The following is a 23,829-nucleotide window of genomic DNA, read 5'->3' on the forward strand; positions in this document are numbered from 1 at the left end:
AGTCTTAGCTGGACAATCTCCAAATAATCTACATCTACCCAGAACATTTGGAAACAGGAAAGAATTCTTGGTATGTAAAGCAAATCTGGCCATGCACCAATTGACTTCTTCTCTTGATATTATCATTTTGTTTTTTCTGTCCAAGTGAGTGTTAGCTACTGAATCCTAGAAAGAAATCCATTGGGTAGGATTTCCCAAAGTGTGGAATACTAGGTTTCACATGTCAAAAGGACCAAAATTGACAGGAAAAATCATAACAATGAAGACAACCAACGCTGAATGGAAATTTACAGTTAACACTTCGCCAATTTCTATTCTCTAGTTTACCCTCCACTCCAACAACAGAGCTATTTTATTTAAATTTTAAAAATTGTCCTTCTGCTGCCTAAAAACTTCTATTAACATGAAAGCTAAGCATTTAATCTGAACTCCTCCTACATTATTATTTGTCCTGATATAGTTCTGACTCATCCTTGAAAGCAAGAACTATGTTTTACCCATCTTTGTACCCCAACTACCTACTGCAGAGTCTAACACAAAATTGTCAAATGTTTGTGTTGAACTATAAACTAAACCTTATTAAAAAAGATGCCTAAATCCAAGTGTGTGTGTGTGATATTTATATAAAGCTTCTGTGAACTCTTGCTGTTCACAGCTTAAAATCTAACCTCCTCAATGTGACATAGGGAACTTTTCTCAATATGACTCCAATCTTCCCTTCGAGCATTATCCCCTGCTCCTCCGCCTCAGCACCATATCTGTGCTCAGCTTCTCCGATGTCAGGGCAAAGGTTTGCTCTCCTCCTAGGCACACTGCCTAGACATTTATGGAATAAGATCTCACTTAATGGAAATTGAGTCTTGAGGCGTTCCCATAAAGGTCAGAAGCAAAGACAAGAGTGAGTTGTGGAATGCAGGGAACAAAAGCCAGAAAATAAAGACATTGTAAAAGAATGGAAGAAGAAATTTAGGCTAAAATATTTTTTTTTTCTAAAGACTAAAACATGACTGTGGCTAATGTTGACCTATTCATGGGAAAAGGGAGAAAGGGATGTATTTTGCTTTGGGAGATAAAGAATTAGAAAGTTGGTCTGAAGTATATTGTAATATCTAGAACAGAACTAGTTTCACAAATATAAGCATAGTTTTGTATGCAGTATCTCATGAAGTAAGTTATTTTATTGGTGATGGTGAGTCACCACAAAATCAACACCATTGTTTCATCCTCCATGTTTGTTATTGCCATTTTCACAAAGAGCTCAATCTCAGTTGACCCCACTACCTGTGGGGTATACCTGTTGCTCAAGTCAATAGCAGCCTTCCTACCTGGAGCTGGCACTCTGTACACCCAGATCCTCGCACTGCTGGAGTCAGCTCAGAACATCACATGGATACGGAAGCACTGCTCAACCACTAGGGGCCAGGACTGCAGGACCCCTGCAGACTTACAGACAGATGAGATGCTGAGAAACCTCACTTCCCCAGGTTGAATGAGATCATCAGAAGTCAATATTTCCAAAGAGTTTTGCAGGTGATTCGTCAGGCCTTATCACAGCAACTTCACCAAAGAAACAGAAGCCTAAAATGGCCAAATGACTTGCTAGGAACATGTGCCAAATCAACGGGAAAAAGGCATTTCCCTCATTCAATTTAGTGCTTTGTCTTCAGAACCATATTGTCTCTCCTTTTAAAATGTCTGTGCTCCATGGGGTAAAAAGTTTTCTTAGAAACATGGAATGGTGCATTTCCTAATTGAAGAATGTCTCCATTTCAGTGGATTGCCCTCTCTTAAATCTTTTCTTGTGAAAGTTAGAATGAACTCCTCTTTATCACTAGGTTGGCTTGGCCCAATGAGACCTGCTGCCCCAAGGGAATTGTCTCTGCTTATAACAGAGACCTGCTGTAGAAGAGCAGTTCTTTCCTGCAGAGAAAGCCAAACCAAGACCAGAAGAAGAGCTAGATGCAAAGCCTAGTCCAGATTTCCTTTGAGGCAAATTGCATTTCTCTCTCTAGCTGCATCCTAGAATTGCAGGGGTTGGGGAAGGGAATGACATAAATGTTATCTATAAGATCACTGAATTTTTTAGCTAAATGAAGAAACTAAGGCCCAAGGAGGTGACATGACTTGCCTGAGATAACACCAAAAATTATCAGAAGAGCTCTAAGTAGAATTCAGAGTCCTAGCACTTGATTTATTAAAAGAGGAAGCAGAGTAGAGTGTGGTCTCTGAAGCCAGACTCCCAGCCTGAATACTGGTTCTGTGGCTGACCAGCTGTGTGACCTTGGGCAGGTTTCTTAAAGTCTGTGCTCTTTCCACATCTGTAAAACACGAGTGATTGATCCTCCTATGGGATTTTTATAAGGTTTAAATGAGTGACTAGGTGATCAGTGTTTGGAATAGCAATTATTCTAACCTAGAAAGTAATTATTGTTAGCTTCTTTTTAGCTTAGAATCCTTTCCAAACTTTTCAAACAGCAAACCAAAAAACTGACTACAGAAGGGGGGAAAATGCCATGGAGCTGGAAAACGAGCTCTTCATATGAAGTCCTTGCCATCCCAGTCTCCTTCATCCCTCGTGATGCTTTAAGGCAGGCTACTGCATCGTTCCCTGTGACCAGGTCTTTGCCAACTAGAGCTAAACACTTCTTTTTTTAACTTTTTAAAATTATGATCCTAGAATGCATTCTCCCAGTGACAGCATTACTGGTCATGCAAGTCTGTACAAAGTTATCTTTTACCCAGTATGGTGAGGAATTAGCCAGTGAAGTCATACAGTTCCTCTCTGTCATCTCACCAAGTCTATCCACCTCAGGATGTGACAACTCGATGTCAGTTGTATGCCCTGATCACACTTTGGGCTAGGAAGGGAAGCAGCCACTCCGGGAACGACTGTGGGCAAAGGAGAGTGAGTAAAGCTCCCTCCTCTGAGGACTCCTCATTACAGCTTAGGAGCCCTGAGAAGGCACACACATGAACAAAAAAGGTCTTAGAAGGAGACGGCGAATTCCTGCAGTGACCTCAGGAAGGAAGTGTCTGGGTATTTCTAACATTGCGCATTAGGGAGTTGGGGTGGTGCTGGTTTAGCATTTGGGAAATGCTAAAGAGTAACTGAAAGAAATAGGAGATGAGGAGGCAAAATGAACAAAATGCCAGATACGTCCACGTGCCAATGAGGAAGACATGAGGAGGTGAAGTGTGAGGAGAAGTCTGTCACAGTGGCCAATAAACCATGAGGGCCAAATGCTTGGCTTGAATAACTCAGAATCTGCTCCCTGCCTCTAGCAGGGCTTGGCAGTGAGTCAGCAAATCCAGCAACAGAATTTCTTTTTCAGGAGCACAGACAGTCCATTAACATACACGCACGCGCGCACACACGCGCACACACACACAGAATCTCTTGTAGATATATTCTTTATCAGAAAGGAGAAAAATATGGCATTTCTTATTAGATTTCCAAAACCATGTATAACTTTGAAAACTATCAGGACCTATTCTCCAAGAAATACAAAGATTTATTTAAGCATCATTTTGAATATTCTCTTAAGAATACGCCACACGTCTTACGGCAACTACTTCTAAACCGACCCCCCTTTGTTAAAAGCAAAACAAAAACACAAGGATATAACCAAACTGTTAACACAAAAACTATATCTGGTTGTGAGATTACAAGGTAATTTTCCTTTCCTTTTCTTTGTTTGTTTGTATTTTCTAATTTGTTGCAATAAACGTGTATTATTTTTTAATATTTAAAAGATATGTTAAAAATAACAGTGTGAGTAAAAGCAAAAAATTTCCAATGAGCAGCCTTGCTGTTTTATGATTTTCCCTCAAATGACACCTCATGGAACTAGGAAGTAGCAACTACAATATCCTCTAGAAAGGGCAAGGCCCCCAGGGAAGGGCAAAGATACTTCAGAACACAGGGGAATCACAAAGACGATTTCAAGGCCTTGCCAGGAATGCTGAAGCCTGTGCAGTGACTGTTAAAGATACATTTTAACGCACTGAGGAGCCTCAGCGGGACATCAGTACCTCCCAGACATGTGAGCAGCAGAAGCCCTCAAACTATTGCTGGTCCCAGGTAGGCCTTGTGCAACTCAGTTGGAATTTTCCCTTTTGCAAGGGTATTCCCATTTTTCACAGGGCACGTGAGTTGAAGTGCTAATTAATTGGATGTGGATGGAGGAGACGTCCATGTAATTGAAGCTAGTGCTATCTGATAATGCCATTTTCAAAGCGAAGGCCATTTGGTTCTAGGTATCAGGCAGACTACAAAACAACCGTGCACTCTGAAATCTCTTCTGTCCCACGAATAGGAAAATGTCCTTAAAAGGCCCATTGGAGAGGCTCACTTTGGTTTCAAGTGACATCTTCCTCACTTCTATCTGGTGTCCTTGACATTGAGGAACCCACAATATCAGAAACCCTGACCCTTCCTTTAAAAAATGCAGCTGCTGCCAAACAAACCATCCCAGGATTGGCTCTGACTATTGGCATTCAATTCAGAATCATCCGTTCCCACAAACTACAAGTATTGGACACACGCTGGAGATCACACCAGCTTCGGTTGTCATGTTACAGGGTCTTTAGTGTGCCAGAGGTAACCAGTAACCTCACATTGTCCAGTCATTTCAATAGCCATGTCCCCAACCTAGGGAGCTCGGGACAAGTGGAAGCAGAAGGAATTCAGGCAGGAGAAGCACTGGTCCCTAAGGAAGGAATAGAGGTTGGGGTAGGAGACCACAGTCCAATGGACAGTATGTGAAATGAAAAGGCACATTTGGGCTCACATCATGTCATATCTCAGGGTCAGTTGTCATGAACAGATAGGAGACAACAGCTGGACTTCAGTAGAGGTTTACCTGTGACCAAGCCCTGACCTGCATCCCATTTCTAGTAATTAGATCTCTATCAGAAATGCCTACCTGGTATTCGAGTTCATCTAAGGCCTTAATTATCTCCGAAAGTTTTACAGCTATACTCCTGAATTCTGGCCCTGAAGTGTAGCTCCTGTCTCCAGCTGGCAGCCCCCTTATGTTGCGTGCCAGCTTTTGTCCTGCATCTCAACTTTTCTGACAGACTCCATATTATGGCTCCACTACATATAGCAAGCAAAAGGGTGAGGAAGAGGCGTCTACACCTGTGCTTGAGTCCCAAATACCAACTGTGTGACCTTGGGCAAGTTATTTTTATAAACTTCAGCTTCTTATCCATAAAATGGGAACAATAAGCGTTTCTTCATACTAGGGTTATTGTGTGGATTAAATGAGATAATGGATGCAAAATAGAATGCCTACCACATGGTAAGTGCTCAATAAATTTTAGCAGTGATAATGACAATGATGAAAAAGGATGAGGAAAACATGATGGGGGATGGATCTTCTTAACATTGGCCACAAGCCTGGGACTCAGCCATACCACAGTGGTTTCCAGGGGTGATTTTGCCTCCAGGGGACATTTGGCAATGTCTAGAGATTTTGCTGGTTGCATTAACTGGGGGGCCAGGGGGAGCCATGAGAGTGTGCTACTGACATCTAGTGGGTAGAAGCCAGGGATGCTGCTAACTGTCCTACAATGCACAGCACAGCCGCCTACAACAAAGAATTATCTGGTCCAAATGTCAATAGCGCCAAGGTTGAGAAACCCTGCCCTGCCAGTATTGGCTTCTCCCTTCCCTGCTGTCAATGTGCCCCTAGCTGGTGGCTGTGCCTGGTCTCTAAGACCTAACCCTTCCCAGGACTGGCCTAGCCCACTGTCTCTTGAACTCCTGAGCCCCCACTCTGTGGGATTCTTTGTCAAATGGCCACGAGGCTTTTGAGTCCATAACAGCAGGGATGGAGAGAATGACTGGGCCTTCCCCCTGACCAGCAACAGGCGAGAAACTGCTTCCTGCAGGGCCAGGGCAGAGAGCCACATGAAAACAAGCACAGCAGCTAGTCGAGCGTTCCACCCAAACTGGCTCCACACCAGGCCCAGACCATGAGTCACCACCACATGCTGCCGCCTCTCTCCATGACCTTTCTTTATCCCTTCATTAGCTATAAATCTTCAGGAGCAAAACAGCAGGGAACAGACTGGGAAGGCCCTGGCAGAATATCATGCCTGGCAAATGCCCAAATCAAAATTCAGAGTTAAGTACCCGGGCCCTGAATGAATGCCAATCACGTCAAACCAAGGCTCCCCCGAGCCATCCCTGTGAACCAGAGAAGTGGACAAATGGAACCTCCTCTCTTGACATAATTTAAATCATGTGGCAGCACTGAAGCATCCTCTCCAGGAGAAAGAACAGATGTGTTTAGCAATACCCAGATGGCTGGGGACAAATTGAAGGACCTGTGTAATGTTTGCCCATAATTCATGCTTGCGCCAAACCACATTGCACCCCTAAAGAAATCTTCCTTGTGTCCCTGATTCCTCTTACGTCAAATGGAATTAATATTGTCTTCCATGCTGTGTCGTGAGAAACAATTAACATGGGTTATTAAATAGTACTTTGGCTCAAAACAAAACAAAACTGGCTTTTTTGCTTCTGCGTTTTTGGAAGCAAATCATCATGCTGGGGAAAAGGCCAGCGGACAGGGCATCTGCCTTCTGCAGAGGAATTTACTCCTCCCAGTCTCACTGCAGTCATCTTTCTCAAGGTGTGGTCTTCTAACGACCTGCATCAGAAGCTGAGAAAGCCTGAAAACAAGCAGATTCCTGGGCCACAGACAACCTACTGGATTTTTGTGGATGAGGCTGGAAGTTACCCTTTAAACAAGCTCCCCACTCGAATTTTACACCCACTAAAGTTTGAGAACCTCATAACAATGAATAAACCCTGGGACGGCATAGCCGTGGTCACTATTTCCAGTAGTAAAAAGAAAGACTAGGTTCTTCATCTTATTTTCTGGGCTGATGTTGCCCCATCTTATGCAAGTGGAATTCCTGAACAAGATGGGACAGATCCAGAATGACTCAATAACTAAACTATCCAACCTCACACTTATGTTTATAACACTGACAGCAACAAATTGCCATTTGCCCTTCTTAGTTTTGTAGTTTCCCTCAACATTCTTGAAGTTTAAAAGGACTGAGTGTTTCCCCTTTGCTGTTGGACACCTACCACCCTGAGCAAATTACCATCTCTATCACTTGTTACCAGGGAACGAAACATAAATAAATAGACCTGACCCACAAACAATCAGTCCCTCCTCCCCTCCACTCTACAATTGTTTTGAGTATTTGGTATGTGTTCCAAACATTTATATTCATGGTCCTTACAACAATCTTGTGAAGAATTATCTCCATTTTACAGATGAGGGAACCAAACCACCAAAAGGCTATATGAGTAACAGGACTGCTCTTTGACTAAGCTTTCTGAGTTCAAAAGCAATGCTCTTAACAGCTCAGATTGAACAAACCAACGCTCTAAGCTGCTCTGATTCTTACTGTCTCTAGGAAATTATAACTCTGAAATAGCTATCAATTGAGTTTAGTTGTGTAGAGTTTAAAATCCTCTGACCATACCATTAGCAAGCATGTCCACACAGACCAACCAAAGCGGAATTATGACCACTAGACCATTCAATTTCATCAATTATGTTATGTAACTTCACAAACTTCTGAGCTAATAACAGCTAACATTTGTTAAGCACTTGTTGCTACAAAGAATTGTTCTAAATGCTTTAAGTATTCAACTTGTTGAATCCTCCCAACCATCCTTTGAGGTTGGTACTTCCACTCTTCTCTCTTCACAGCTGAGAAAACTGCAGCACAGAAATATTTAGTAAGATGTCTAAGGTCACAGAGCTAGTGAATGACAAGGCTGGGAAATATACCCAGATAATAAGGCTCCAGAACCAGTGTCTTAACCAACCTACTTTACTGCGTATTCCAGTATTAACACAATGAGAGCCACATCAATGCAGACAATAGGGAGGAAAAAAGTCTGCTTTTCCTAAAGATCTTTCTAGCACTCCAGAGAATTCATATTGTTTTGAACCATGGTTTCTGAAATGTTATAGAAAACAGAGATCCATAAAATGCTAGCTCCAAAATGGTGTGAGATTCTGCCATAAATAAAGTCCTAGAAGGATTTCAGTTCTGCAATGTGCTTTCAACAAAGGGCAGGGAGAACTTTGTTATGATTATTACAATCTAATTTAAAGCTGAAGCCAGACGGGAATGAAAAAAAATTGAAAATAAACTCTCTACTAAAGCTGTCGGCCTGGCTGTGGCCTCCAACTGCTTTAGTCACTAAAACCTTGTATGTAATGGTCACTTTTATAACAAACACTAAGAAAGGAATACAAAGCCCTAAATCAGAGTTTATTTCCAAAGAACGGAAAGAAATGTATTGGAGTGCTAAGGAAGGCCACAGAGAGAAGGTGCTGCCACGCTGCCCTTCCTGGCAGTGATTCTGATGCAAGTGTCAAGCAAGACCTCCAGTTTCAAGCTGTAATCCAACCGCCTTATTTCTGCTTGAAGGGAACCCCAGCTGTTCGTGCAGAGTCCAAGTCATTCCCAACACCCCCAGCAATAGCAGCTTCTGTCTATTCAGCCATCCCAGACCTAGAGCTTCTACATTCACGCTTCAGAATGACCATCTTTCCTGGTCAGCATACATTTTACATGGTGTTCTTGCCACAGGAAGTAAATATCGGGTCGCCCAAGTGAAAGTCTCCCATAAACCTCCTTAACAAAGTACCAGAGCATTCATCTGCTAAGCCCCAAGGATGTGGTTTATCTCTGACTATGTAAGACATCTTTTAAATTCTTCTGCTCAGAACATTCCAGGGATACTATTATGGTCTGTCACTAATTGCAGAACCAACAGACCAAATGCTAAGACCATATTTGGCCAGAAGATGTTTAGATGTTTTCTAATATTTATAAGGTAGTGCGATCAAACTAAAATCTGGTAAATATAACCCCAGCAAATGAGCAAATGCTTCCTTATCCTTAAATCCCAGCTCCAGTGTTCCCTCCTCCCTGACTCGCCCAGGTCAAGTGAGTTTCTCCCTCTTCTGATTTCCCGTGACATTGTGTTTATACCTCAATATGGCACTGAACGTGTTGTGTTCCAATTATCCTTTTTACATCTGTCTCCCTTACTATCTTTACTATAGCTCCTGGAGGGCATGGCCTGGTGCCTTATCATCCTAATGTTCTTAGCACTTAGCAGAATTGGCAAGTAGGGACTCAATAAATATTCACTGAAGAAAAGAATATGATCTAAGATGGAGGGGGGCCCATCAGTTTGATTCAAAATGATCATATTAATTAATTAACCTGGTGGTACTGGGTCAATATTTCTGTGGCTCCATTTTCCAACTTTGCCCAGCTCTCATTCTGCTTCTCTTCAAATGTGATCCTTAGATCAGACACTGGATCAGTTTCCCTAAAACTGATGTAATAAATACATAAGCATATAGGCTTGTGATAAATTGACATACTATTCACTGGATTTCTCAGAGGAAGAAAATAACTAACTAGTGTGTGGATGCTTCCGTTTTCCATTAGCAAATTGGGTATAATGAATCTGAGACTGTGTCCTTTCTCCTTAGAGGACAAGCTTGGGTGGCCATTCCCATACAGTCTACAGGAAACCTAAAGTAGGAGGGATCATTTGCTCCCCCCAGTCATCACCCCCAACCCTGCACTAATACCTTCAGCCCCTTCCATCACAAGGGCATTGAGACTCTACTCCCAGGTTACAGAGGCCAAAAAGTCCCTTATCCTGGGGCAAGAGAAGCCTGGGTAAAGGCAGGAACAAAAGAACAAAGCTCTGACCTTTGCGCCAACATACCTGAGTATATTCCTGAGGTAAGGCCACATTCCAGACTTCTCTTCTCTTCTACCACACAACATTAATCACTCTTTATTTCCTAGATGACAGAGAAGATTTATTAACATGTGAGAATTCCCCAACCCACCCGCAAGCAGAAGAATTGTCTTTGTCAGCCTAGTTCATAAATCTTTTATAATACAGAATCAGGGAATGGGTAGTGGGAAAGGAGTCCAGAGAGCTGTGAAAAAAACTCTAACCAGAGAAGCTTGGCCAGTATCTACAGGATAAAGACCTGGGGGGAGTGGGGCACAAGGGGGTAAATCCAGTTGTCTGTGGATATGTTGGGAGGTAGTGAGTGAAAGAATTAAAAAGGGAAAGAAGAAAGATTTTATGATATGTTGTTGGTGGATAAGAACAAGTTCCCCTTTAAAGTGCTTTGAGAGACTCAAGTAAAGATTGAAATCACTTTTAAATTATTTTGGGCCTCGGCGAGGCTTATTTATAGAGAATTCCATGCAGCGATTGGACCATCTGGGCTCTCAGCTTGTTTTAGAGTTATACCTACCAGTACCTAATGCAGTAACACCTTTCCAGTTTGGGAAATTTGTCTATGGTGAGAACCATTTTACCATGCTCTTTCTAATATAATCCATGAGGGACCAACTTTAATCCACAAAGGATAATTAGACTTGTTTACAAGGAAGATATAAAACTAACTTTTATGTTCTGTACCTACTATTGGGCAGGCACTGTGAAAACTGCTTTAAATGTTTGCTCCTTTACTTAGTAATGAATTTATTTTTTTTAATCCTCTTTTCAGAAAGGCTAAAAAGTAGCTTAGAGAAGTACTTAAAACATAATAACATAAATGAAAAGTGAGAGCAAATTAAAAAAAAAATAGTGAGTGTGTAAATGGAGCCATGTATGAGGTCAAAAACGCATGCCATGTGTACACCTTTGATGCTGATGGAGCACACATTTGGTTCCAGGCTTTCTAGCAGCTAGTTCAAAGAAGGAAAATCAGTCAGTTATACAAATTACCAAGCCCATAAGCACAGCAAGAGAAGAGAAACTATTCTTGGTATTAAGACCAGATAAGAATTTCTTCAATGGAGAGGAACAATCTCCATTGATGGACAAACACCATCCTCCACAGCATCCTTAAATAGAGTTCCAAGGGGCTGGCCCAGTGGCACAGTGGGTAAGTCTGCGTACTCTGCTTCAGCAACCCGGGGTTTGCAGGCCCAGATCCCAGGTGCAACCTAGCACCTTTCGTCAAGCCGCACTGCGGCAGTATCCCACATAAAATAGAGGAAGATTGGCACAGATGTTAGCTCAGGGCCAATCTTCCTCACACAAAAAACAGAGTTTCAAATACAAGTTTTCAAAGACTATTTCTTATTTGATGTTGCATAGAAGCTGACGACTTTATGACTAACTAAAAGCAAGTCTACACAGAGCAGGGTTATTGCATAGCACTGTGAAGTAGATATTATTCTCTAGCCTTGTAGATATGGAAATTAAGACCCAAAGAGGTTAACTGATTCGTCCACAGACACACTCAACGAGGTGCAGACTCAGATCTTGGGGTTTTGTACAGGGTCATCTGACTCCAAGGCCCAAGCTCTTTGTGCTACCTACACCACGCCAGCAATGCTAAACCGCATGGAAGGACTCCTCTTTATCAGAAGTCATTTTCCTCCAAAGTCGTGATGATACACACGTATTTCCTTCTCAAAAACATGGAAAACAGATTTTCTCAGGAGGCAGTATTACAAGCCTCTGTTATAAGAGAAAGGCCCTCCTCAACTTTGGGGTGGTCTCTATCCCAGCACCAGTGTTTATTTAAGTATTCATTTAAGGATAACTGAAGTACGTGGCACCCGTGGATAAAATGCCTGAGTACGGACCTGCGGAAGAGGCTGACCCATGTTGGTGGTAACAAAGATCTTGTTATGCTGCAGGTGTCTTTCCAGGTGTCCTCCCACAACGAGCAGGTGAAGGTATCTCTGGGAACATTTCTCTCTCCTATAGGATGGGATGACAGGAAGAGATGCTCACGAGAAGAGAAACAGGAAGAGGAGAGTGAGAAGGAGGCTGAGTCACATTGAAAGGATCTCAGTAACACTCAGGAAGCAGGAATGTGTTGCCCAGATTCAAGCAGCTGAGGACCTACGGGCCCAAAAGGCCAGAGGAGCAAGATGAAACAGCTGCATGCAGGACAGAAACAGCTGGACAGCAGTCCTCAAATCAGAATAATACAAGAGCTTTCCAGAATCACATTCCCAGCCCCGCCCCAGACTACTGAATGAGATTCCCAGACCCCCAGGGATTCTGTTGGGCAGAAAATTTGAAAACCTTTGAGCTTGGATTTGAAGTGAAGATCAGTTCTTTAAATTCACAAATATTTATTAAGGGCCTTGTATGTGCCAGACTTCAAGCCAGACGCAGGAAAGAGGCATGAGCAAAAATACAAGACCTGGTTCTCAGATCTTACAGTTCAGGGAAGGAGACAGACATTAGGTAAATAAACACACACTTATAAATCTACACCTTTCTCTCCCCTAGAATCAAGTCTGTTGGCCCACAGCTGAATGTACTGAATTTCCCAAGGCTCAGGAAACTCGCTTGGTTCTGAGAAGTATGAGGAGCTGCATTTCAAAAAGGCATAACCTGAAAGGAGAAAAGCACCCTCTTGTGGCCCTCTGGGTGGTGGCAACTGAAAGAACCCCCAGTTGTAAGAGGTAGGAGGTTGCCCTGGGCAGGTGACCTGAAGGGGGCAGCCCTAAAGCAGCCAGGAGCGTCAGTGGGCCCTGTTTTGCTTTAGTGGTAAATCTCTCTTCAGCGTTGAATCAGCCACTTCGTGAGAAGACATGTTCCCTTGTGTCCATTGCTAAGTGGTTTTACTTCTGGACACCTGGGCTCTTTGGTGTGGAGTCAAGTGACACATTTTACATCCAGGCATCGATCTGAGTGCATTTCCACTCTCCCCACAACTCCATCATGCAGCAGGGCCTGGAACAGGGAGGCCTTCAATGAATATGCAGTGAAGAACTGGATGAAGTGCACCATCCCAGCCAGCCCAACATTGGCTGCTGCGTGGGATCTTGGGAAGACTGGACAAATTATCACAGTGGTTGAGTCCCCGATTTCTCTGAAAATAAATGACTTCTTAAAATGTAAAATACAATCTATGTTCCTCCTCAGAGTCTCTATGAAAAGGATAATATTCACAAGGGGTATACTTTGTTCTTGGAGCTAAGCCTGGTATAGTTTAATTTGTAGGAGAGTAACATGTAAATTTATGATAATAAATTATATGATTTAAATGAAATTATAAAAATAAGAGTCGCTCACTCATATTCAACTTTCATGAGTGCTGACACTTCTTGAAGAATATGGAGGTCTGATTTGTATTCAGGCCTGAATACCAGCGTGAACCACAAGAGTCCAGGGACTGCTGGTTTCAAGTGTGTAGATCGGAAGCCCAGTCAAGCACCGGCACAGTATATTTAGCATTTCTAGCACGTCTCCACTCAAGAAGCTATGAGGAAATCAGCTCAGTACAGGGCTCCGGGTTATGAGATGGCGCTGACACAATCACTCCACGCCATTTCTCAAAGGTCACTAGGCAACAAGGCCAGAAAAGGAAGGAGGAGAAAAGGAGTACATTAGAGGGTATGGTGGAAGAATTAGAAGGGCAAAGAGAGCGAGAAAAGCACAGAATGAAAAAAAAGAACTATTTGCTACAGTACTTAATCCACAGAATCCAAAAGTAAACAAACCAGCCAGTTGCCTCTGAAGGAGGGAATTGATTTTTAAGACATGTTGATTCTGCCTCTAACTCTGAAGCTTGTGAAATATTCTACTGAATTAAGAAATACCAGAGGCTGAGAAGTACTTCTGGCCAAAGAGTGAATCCATCCAACTTGAAAAGACCAGCACACAGGAGGAGAGAGGGTAGGCTAAATGACCCATCCCTGCATCGTCATATGCCCTCACTGATACCACTCTGGAGCCGAGAGCCTCCTCTGTCCACCACGTCTGGCTGAGCTCAAGGCATCAGCTTTAACACCTGTATGTGTGGGATGTTTGCAAGGGAGCTAACGCTGACCAGAAAAACAGTTTCGGTCACCTTCAGATAAGTTGCATCAAATCCTCATTATTCATAATTTTGGAACCCTATCTCTGAAGTTTGCTGCATGCAATAATCCTACATTACTCCCAACAACCATCCACATAAAATATATGGGAGGATGTTTAAAAGTATTAGCTTTGGGGGCTGGCCTGAAGCTTAGTAGTTAAGTTCACACACTCCACTATGGGGGCCCAGGATTCACAGGTTTGGATCCCAGGCGTGGACATATGCACTGCTCATCAAGCCATGCTGTGGTGGCACCCCACATACAAAATGGAGGAAGATTGCCACAGACGTTAGCTCAGCGACAATCTTCCTCAAGCAAAAAGAGGAAGTTTGGCAACAGATGTTAGCTCAGGGCCAGTCTTCCTCACCAAAAAGAGAAAAAAAAAAAGGTATTAGCTTTGGAGTCAAATACTCAAGGATTTGAATTCTGGGTTTGTCAAATAGTAGCTGTATAAACTTGGGCAAGTTTATTTACCTCTCTGAGCTTCCATTTCCTCAGTGTTAAAATGCACATAATTATAGTATCTACCTCAAAGGACTATAGTAAGAACCAAATGATATGACATATGTAAATCTGTTAGCAAATGCCTGGAAAATAATAAGCTTTCAATAATTTTTTTAAAGTTTCTTACCTGAGTCCAAAGATCAAATGGCTTCCCTGAGTGACAAAGAGGCAACCCGGCACCATTTGCTCTGCATTATCATGAATGGGTTTCAATTACTAATTGTATGACATATTATTTATTCTCTCATCTAGTCTATTAGTAAATGAGCTAAACTTCAAAAGAGCCTTGTTTCATCCCTCATAACATTTCAACCTTTTTGGAGAAATAGTTATTAATCATCATTCTCTGTTCATAAACAGTCAGTTAGGCTCACATCCAAATGTCAAGTGTTCAGACCTGCAAACGTTGAAGTAATTTTGCCAATAAATTTCATGAGTTTCCTCATAAAGTGTTTCAATTAACTCCATTTTGCTAGATGTGATCGTAATCCTTAAATCAGCAATTAATCTTAGCTAGTGGTGTTTTGGTTTTCTCTTTAATCAAAATTAAAATATCCTTGAGGACAAGACTGCGGCTTCTACTTCCTTTATACCCCACCCAATATTTGCCAGAGTATTAAGCCTAAGTAGATGTTTAGTATCTGTCTGATCAGGTACATCCTCGGTACCACTGAACATGACTATGATAACCTCTAGTGCAGGAAAACAAAACAAACTGAGTCTCTTTCTCAAACTAAAGTCTAGGACTACAAAATCATAAGAAATTTGTTTCTGGGGCTGGCCTGGTGGTGCAGTTAAGTGAGCACGTTCTGCTTCTCCGCAGCGGGGGGTTCACCAGTTCGGATCCCAGGTGCAGACATGGCACCGCTTGGCAAAAGCCATGCTGTGGTAGGCATCCCACATATAAAGTAGAGGAAGATGGACACGGATGTTAGCTCAGGGCCACTCTTCCTCAGCAAACAGGAGGAGGATTGGCGGTAGTTAGCTCAGGGCTAATCTTCCTCAAAAAAAAAAAGAAAGAAATTTGTTTCAATCAAAGCGACCACTTTGAAGCTACTGTGATAACCTCAGACTACACAGATAAGAGTGAACCGGCCTCCTTGAGTCCCACCGGCCTCCTTGAGTCCCCAGTCCCACCATTTTCACCAGTCCGTTTACTGAGAGAACCTTCATACTGTTAAAAACAGAGTGATAAAAACCAAATAATCTAAATTTCCTCAGCCTGTGGGTACACATGGGATATCACTAGATTCAGATAGTGAAAGACCTCAACAACACCACCCTTCCCCAGCCGTTCCAGTTATGTGGTAGCCATCACTGTGTGGTCGTGAACTATCACCCTATGACCCTTTTCTCTGTGCACTCTTCACACCACACTTAAAGTCACAGAACACAGCCCCTTGCCAGTCTATGGAAATCCTAATTCCTTGCCTAGGATTCTGTGCCTAATGTTCACAAATCTATAAAGTCACCAGATGCCAGAATGGTACCACGTTCCCTTCAGTGCTCACTTGACCACGGCCCACAGAGGTCCTCACAGTGCTGGAAAGAATGCCACAGTTCTGGGTGTCTTCACTTAGCAAGTCCACATATGTCATAGTATTGTGGTTAGACACATGTGCTCCAGAATCAGACCACCTAGGAGGGAATCCTAGCTCTAAAACTCAGCTAACTCTGTGAACATGGGTAAATTACTGAACCTTTCTGAACCTCAGTTTCCCTACCTGTAAAATAGGGATAATACTATTATCTCAAAGATTTATTATAAAGAGTGAATGAGATAACATGTACAAAGCAGCCAGTATAGTATCTAGCACATAGTAAACACTCCATAAATGTTCGCTATTGTTATACCCTGAGAATGACTGGCTGCCATATCCAGCAGGAAACTCTAAAAGTAAATCCTTTTTTTGCCAGACACTCTTCTGGACCATATCACATAGTTTAATACTCACAAGAGCCATTGAAGTAAATATTGTTCTGTTTTTATAGGCTCATAGAAGTTATTTACCCAAAGTTAATTTGTCTACATAAAATAGCCAGTAGCTGCCCAAAGCCCCTGTTTTCTCCACTAAGTCATGGTGCTTCTCATGCTTCAGAAGACTTGAGACTTTTTCATTGGTGCCATAGTTATATTGAAATTAGCAACACATTCACAGGTTTGATCTGCAGTCCAGATAATTGCCTAATTCCTGCCTATTTCAGCTTCTGCCCACAGCTCATATAGACACAGCCATCTACACAACTGCTAGATTGTCACCTTTGAAGTTTTATTTATTTTGAAGTCAACAAAGATAAGTCTTTACAAAAGTAACCAGAAATGACCCTCAGGCACTGATGACTTCCCAGCAGGAGCCCAGCCCCTAATTTATCTCAAAGACTTTGCACCCATGGCTCTTCCAAGCCTCTTTGCAAGGAAAGGTTCTAAATCAAGTAATCTTTTCTGAGCATTGACTTCCTGACTGGAGTTGGGGGCTTCCTTCTTTGCAAGAGAGAGGAAAAGGCCCGGGATGAGGTCTGAGCTGCTTCTTTCAGCCTCTGGCATGGGACACTCATTAGTGCTGGGAATGTAGAGAATTCTGGTCCATCACTCAAAGCTCCACCTACTCTCAGCTCTGTGCTTAATTACCACCCTCCTCTGCACCAGCTTTTGAGTGCTTACCCATCAAGAAGTGCCACCTTTGATACTTCAGGAGGTTAACTCCCAGCAAGACCCTTCCTGAATCTTCACACATGTCTCCACAGAAAGGCACATTGGGAGGGTGCTCTGGGAGACTCCCTTAGAATCCTGTCTTCCGATTTCTGTATTCTCTTAATGGCAAGGTATAAAGTTTTCACCCATTCTCATTTCTGAAGTCATAATCTATCATACAATTGACAAATAAAACTGGCAAGTAATAGGATATATTGGAGTATATGAGGAAGCCATTTTGTGTAAACCTAATTCGGCCTGACCTTGTCTTTCCAAAAGGGCCTGACCACAGCCGTTGAGCATGCATTGTATATCTGCTTTAGATATTCCCTATGGCAAGAACAAAGGCCCTTGAGATAAAGGTGCAACTTCCCTCCCCCTCCCAACATTGGCATTCCCTTAAGGATTAAGCATCTTTCCTTAGGCTAGAAACTGATTGCTGCACTCACCTGTGACCACCCAGCTCGAGACAATAGACTTGCCTCCTGTTTCGCCCGCCAAGATAGCAGACCCACTACCTGCTGTGTCCATCAAGCACTGTGCCGACAGAGCAATCTTGTGACTATTGTGGGAAGGACATTTCAATCATATGTGAAACATCCTGTATGGGGGTATATAACCACTCTGTACACCTCACTTCTTTGGTGCCCTTTCTTCCTTTGGGAAGAAAGGCCCCAGGCCATGGTCCTCACATTTTATCTCAGAATAAATTCACCCAAATTTTCATTTATAGATTGGTTATGGATTATTTTCGTCGACACAATAGATGTGTACATTTGATGTGGAAATATCTCCTTTTTTTTTCCTCAAAGATTGTTATTATTACAATGATGCATTTACATTTGCAAACTGCTTAGAAGTCAGTAAAAGCAAAATAAAGACAATACCTTCCTCTGAGTCCCCTTGGTATTTTGTATGTTTCTCTATTATTATTTTTAAACCATTTGTTTTAATATCTGTCTCCCCTACTAGTCTCTAAAGCCTTAAAACCATTTGCTTTCATATCTATCTCCCCTACTAGTCTCTAACTACCTTAAGGGATGGAACTTGGTTTTGTTCATCTTTGTAGTCTCAGCAAAATGCTGAGTTCCTGAAATATAGCAGAAATATATCAACAAATGTTTGGATGGATGGATGGTTGGTTGGATGGATGGATGGATGGATGGATGGATGGATGGATGGGTGGACGGATGGATGGATGGGTGGACAGATGGATGGGCGATTGGGTGGATGGCTGGATGGATGGACAGATAGACTGATGTAATCCTCACAGACTTTGTGAACAAGCAGGTGTTTGAGCAAATCTAACATGAATTTCTCTTTTTTACAGTGTCATCTTTTCACTGGACTACAAGCTTAGAGACTATAGAGATGAAAATACCATCAACCAATTTCTCCCATTCCTTTTCCCCTTTGTGGTTCTCCTTGCCATCAAAAGGGCACAAAAAGAGTCCCAGGCTCCTCCATCCAACCATTTTCTTTACAGATAAGCAAGTTTCTTCAAAAGGATATGTTTAGTCAGTTTCAGGTTTAGGGGCTTTTAAAATGCCATCTCATTTCAACCTTGCAGACCATTGCAATACTGGTATTAACAACAATAAAAATAGCTAACATTTATTGAGAGGCACTCCATGCCAAGAACTGTGTTATGGCTTTACAAATATTGTCTCATTTAATCCTCATGATAGACCTATGAGGCTCAGACAGGTTAAGTAGCCTGCCTAAGATGACATAGTGAATAAGTGGCAGAGCCAGAATTTGAACTCAGACAGTCTAAGTTCAGACCTCTACTTGTTTAATCTGATCTCTGATAAAATCACTCACATTTTTCTTTATAGCTATTTGGAGGGTTTTATTCTTAACGAGGAACTGCTTTCATTCTATCACAGACGTGAAGTATTTCAAGTATGTCGATGCAAATCTACCAACAGGACATATTTAGGAAATAATTTTATATCTAAATTAATCCCACAAAAGGAGAGAGACTTCTATTATGAAGAATCTTTGAAATGAGAGCTCAGACGGGAACTGGAACAGGAAAGCACATGGAAACCCAACGTGCTGATTGTCTTTGCTGCTGCACTGGCCAGCAGTTGTCTCTCCGAGGGAGCAGTGAAGTCGCAGGGGATCATCCACTCTGTGTAAGATAACACATCTTGATTAAATTTTTAAAAGGAAGAAAAGGAAAGTGTAGCCTCCGTCCTGCCTACTTGAAGGTCACAGCATATGCAGGAAGCTGTGTTTTCTCTTACTGGCTGTTGAAACATAATATTATAACTTGTGCCTACTTAGAAATCAACTCTGAGAGGGGAATTTGTATCTATGAATTCCTGGTAGCTGGCTTTATTAACATCTTGGGACATTAATGTTGCCTCTAACCTAATTATTCATGCTATTTTCAACCACAGATTGTGTCACCACCAACTCAGTCCAAAGACTAAAATAAAAAAATCCTAGGAAAATTCCAGAGGCATACTCATCAAAGAGGGATATGACCTTCAAAAGGCTTACTGAAATGCTTGCTCAAAATCCCAGCATTCTCTGCTACTCACATGCACAACAGAGCATTCCCAACTCTGACTATGTTTGCAGTCTCAAATTCTTTACTCACCCCACCTGCTTGGCAAAAGACTTTCTCTACTGGGACGTGCCACAACTTGTAGAAAGAGCTCCATCTAATTAGAAACACTGCATTGACAGTGGTCACGAATAAGTTGTGCCAGGTGTTCACATGTCATGAATACCAGCCGTGTTTGGTTATTTATAACACAAAGTCAGGGCAATGGAATGCCAAGTCTTACGGGCTGCTTCTCTGGTCACTATGTGCATTTTAATTCATATCACAGACTAATTAAAGGCACTAGAAAGTATAACTTTTACCTCAAATTTTCAAAAAGTAGAGAAAGAAGAAGGAATCTAAAGCATATTGAATACCTACCAAAGACCAGGCCTTCTGCTGTGAGCTTTACTTATATTACCTCTTTAATACCCACCACAATCACACGAAGGAGGTATTATTGTTCCCATCTGACAGATAAGGAAACATAACCTCTGAAGGATTAAATATCCTGCCCAGGTAAGTAGTAAAGCCAGGATGGGAATCAGGACTGTGTAAACCCAAATTCCATGTTTCTTTTCACCACCAGATCAAAATTTCCCCCACACTGCCTAGTCCAGGACCAGAAGCACTAGAATAGTGGTTTAAAGGGTACAGATTCCACAGTCGGGCTTCATTCTGCTCCATCGCTTTCTAACTGTGTGACCTCATCAAGTTACTTAGCCTCTCTAACCCTCAACTTCCTCATCTTCAAAAAATAGGGACCATTACAATCCTACCTCATAAATTTTAAATATTTGACAATAAACTCTTATTTAAATTTTATTTATTGAAATATATATTTGAAAAATAGATATTTGACAATAATTATGACATTATAAATTATGGCCATTTTCCACAAAACCTCTTCAGCCATTAAATAGAATAATAATAATAATAATAGCTAATATTTATTGACTACTTACTACAGGCCAGGCACTATACTGAGGATTTTACATGAATTATCTCCTTTAATTCTAATAATAATCCAATTAAATAATAATAACTAACTTATTGAGCATTACTATAAACCAAGATCCGTTCTAAACCCTTTACTCATACTAACTAGTGAGTAACTGAGGCAGGTAATATTGTTGTCCCCATTTTGCAAATAAGAAAATGGAAGCTCAGAGAGGATAAGTAAACGCCCATGGTCACACAGCTAGGAAAAGATAAAACCGTGTTAAGAATTCAGACAGCCAGACTTAGGAGTTCACGGTCTTAACCTCAACTCCCACGTTCCTGGACCTGGGCTGGGCCATACAAGAAATGTCTGATGCAGTACCTGTGCTTAAAGAGCTCCCAAATGTATTGAAGCTGTAGGACCTACAGACTTAACAAGTGAGGATGCTGTAACATTCTGCAGCCAAATGTTCAAAATATGCAAAATACACACTAGCGGCATTGGAAGATAAATCAGAGAGTGGGGTTGATGACCTGTGGGTTCCAGGCAAGCCTTTCTAAAGAATATGTGGCTTTCACTGAGCCTTGTGGGATAGGGGTTAGTCAGGAGGAGAGATGGGGGAAAGCATCTCAGGAGGGAGACTCAGCAAGTGCAGAGATGTAGATGTGAACTGTGTTTGGAGAAGAATAAGGAGACTGGCCTGATGAAAGATGGGTTTCATACAGACATGAAATAAGGACAGATTACAGAAAACCCTTGACAACAGCCTGAAAAATGGGACATCACGTATAAGGGGTAATAGGAAGCATTAGATTCTTGAGGAGGAGAGTTACCTGACAAGAGTGCAGTGTGCAGCATGGCTTAGTGTGGGGAGCCTGGAGAGAGACAGGGAGGAAGCTCTGGGAGATGCCCCAGTATGAGGTGGTAATAGCCCTCCCTCACTAAAGTGACAGCAGCAGGAAAGAGAAGGAAGAGCCCAAGTAGAGATACTGTGAGGACAGAATCAACAGGGCTTAATGGAAGATTGATGCAGGAGACATTTAGAAGAGAACAGGTCTATGATGTCAGGATCCGTGCCTGCTCAGTCACTGTCATATCCCCAAACCAGGCTCTGTTAATGACTGATCAACACACTGTAGATGCTGAAAACATATTTGTTAAATAAATGAGTGAGTCATCTATTCATTTTGCACATGAGGAAAGAAATCCTGAAGGTTAGGTGAATTAACCAAAATTATGTAAGTGTGAGCAAAAGAATCTAAACTAAACCCCCAAATCCTGACAACTATTCTAGAGCTTTTTCTACTATAACTTGTTCTTACTTTGGAAAATCTTGGGAACTATAACATTGGTGATACTGATAATAGATATTGAGATTTTGGGAGAGATTACTGGGGTTCTGGGATAATGTTAATTTGATTTTGGATATGTAAACACTGATGTGATGACAGAACTTCTAATTAGAAATGTCCCATAAGAGGTTTTCAATCAAGGACTAGAGTAAAAGTGAGAATTAATGACTAGAGATAGATATATTTGAGAATCATAAACATAGAACCATTAGATGAATAAATATAAGAAATATATTTTTGTAATATCATGAATAAGAAATGTTTTTGGTTTCCCATTACTTTAATTAAATATTTTTTAGTCTGCTGAAGAATTGTTGAACAAGCAATGCACTTAACTGCAATCAGTATGTTAATGTCGTTGGAATCACTTCATTTGCTCATGTTAATCTTGATCTGCCTGCATACACAATAATTCAGGACTGCCGCATTGGCCAGGCTATCCTGGTGCCCTTTGAAAGCATTGCCAGGATCCAGATCTGTCTCCGTGGGTCCTGTTGCTATTTTTATTCTGTACTTTAGTTAGGTCTTGCCAACTACTATTTCCAAAGGCAAAGCAAAACGTCTTAAAACTTTTCTGAGATTTATGGAATATGCCCATGCCATAAGTGAAGCAAAACCCTTGGATATCTTTGCTGCCTCATCGTTCATGAGTCAGCCTACATATCCTGTAATCTGAGAAGTTTTACCTAAATAAACCCAACCTGTGATCCTCATGCCCACCCCCATTAAGCAGTCATTCCTTTCCCTCCATTCCTTCAGTACTCTAAACATATTTAGTTAGAGTATATGGCATGTTGTCTTGTGTATATCTCTGCTGCTGTGTGTATCTCTTCAACTAGTGAATGTGGGTGTTCATAAAAGTAAGCCTTTTAATCTTCCTCATCTTGATGACATCATTGCTGGCACATGGCAGAAATTCAACTCTTTTTGGTTGAAATCTTTAAATCTCTGGGTATCTGAAGAGTCAGGGTAATCAAGGTTGATCTAGTAGTTCATGGGAAGAAGAAACCATGTCCACACAGATTCATTACAGCAAGAGGGAGACATTCTTTCCCAATCACAGAAACCCACATAAGGGCAAACAGTTAGGGAGTAGGAATGAGCACAGTGTGTGTGGAGGGAGAAAATTGATCTCATTGGAGCAGAACAGCAGAAGTTACATAGGAAAGAGAGATAAAGTTGGGTATGTTGGGTGGGATCAAACAAACCTGGCAGCTTAAAATAACACAAATCTATTATCTTAGAGTTCTAGAGGCCAGAAGTCAGAAACGGGTCTCACTAGGCTAAAACCAAAGTTGTGTTTCTTTCTGAAAGTGCTAGAAGAGAATCCCTTTTCTTGCCTTTTCCAGCTTCTAGAGGCTGCCAGCGTTCTTTGGCTCATGACCCTCTTCTAACTTCAAAGCCAGTAATGATTGGTCTTTCTCACATCACTACACTCTGACACTTTCTTATGCCTCCTTCTTTCACTTTTAAGGACCATGTGAGTACCTTGGGCCCACCCAGATAATCCAGGATAATCTCCCCATTTTGAGGTCAGCTGATTAGCTATATTAATTTCATGTGAACCTTAATTCCCCTTTGCCATGTAGCCTAACATATTCACAAGTTCCAAGGATTAGGACATGACACCACGGTGGCCACTGTTCTGTCTACCAGACTCAGTATGAAACAGGAAGCTTCTATCCAGCTCTTAAACCATAAATGCCGTGACAAAAGCATAGGGCTCCAGACTGAGCTGCCCTGAACCACTCTTTCCAAAACCTTGCGCAACTGAGTCATGATGAGGACTTTTTTTTCACCTTTGTGCACAATGAATTTTTTTTAAAATAGCAGATATACATTAGGCACTTTACTTGCATTCATA

At 41.7% G+C, this 23,829-nt stretch overlaps 1 long non-coding RNA gene across 1 annotated transcript in view; it reads right to left on the reverse strand.

The window, feature by feature from the left end:
• LOC103551784 (uncharacterized) overlaps nucleotides 1–19,800 on the reverse strand; it is a 91,395-nt gene extending 71,595 nt beyond the window's left edge. Inside the window, exons 1-3 of the long non-coding RNA XR_545085.2 lie at nucleotides 19,725–19,800; nucleotides 11,683–11,800; nucleotides 9,791–9,869 (exon numbers count right to left, since the gene is read on the reverse strand). This is a non-coding gene — a long non-coding RNA (uncharacterized lncRNA). The remainder of the gene's footprint in view (nucleotides 1–9,790; nucleotides 9,870–11,682; nucleotides 11,801–19,724) is intronic.
• Between the last annotated feature and the right edge of the window lie 4,029 nt (nucleotides 19,801–23,829).

The sequence above is a fragment of the Equus przewalskii genome, chromosome 2 (genome assembly GCF_037783145.1).
Source record: "Equus przewalskii isolate Varuska chromosome 2, EquPr2, whole genome shotgun sequence".
In the NCBI taxonomy this organism is placed as follows: domain Eukaryota; kingdom Metazoa; phylum Chordata; class Mammalia; order Perissodactyla; family Equidae; genus Equus; species Equus przewalskii.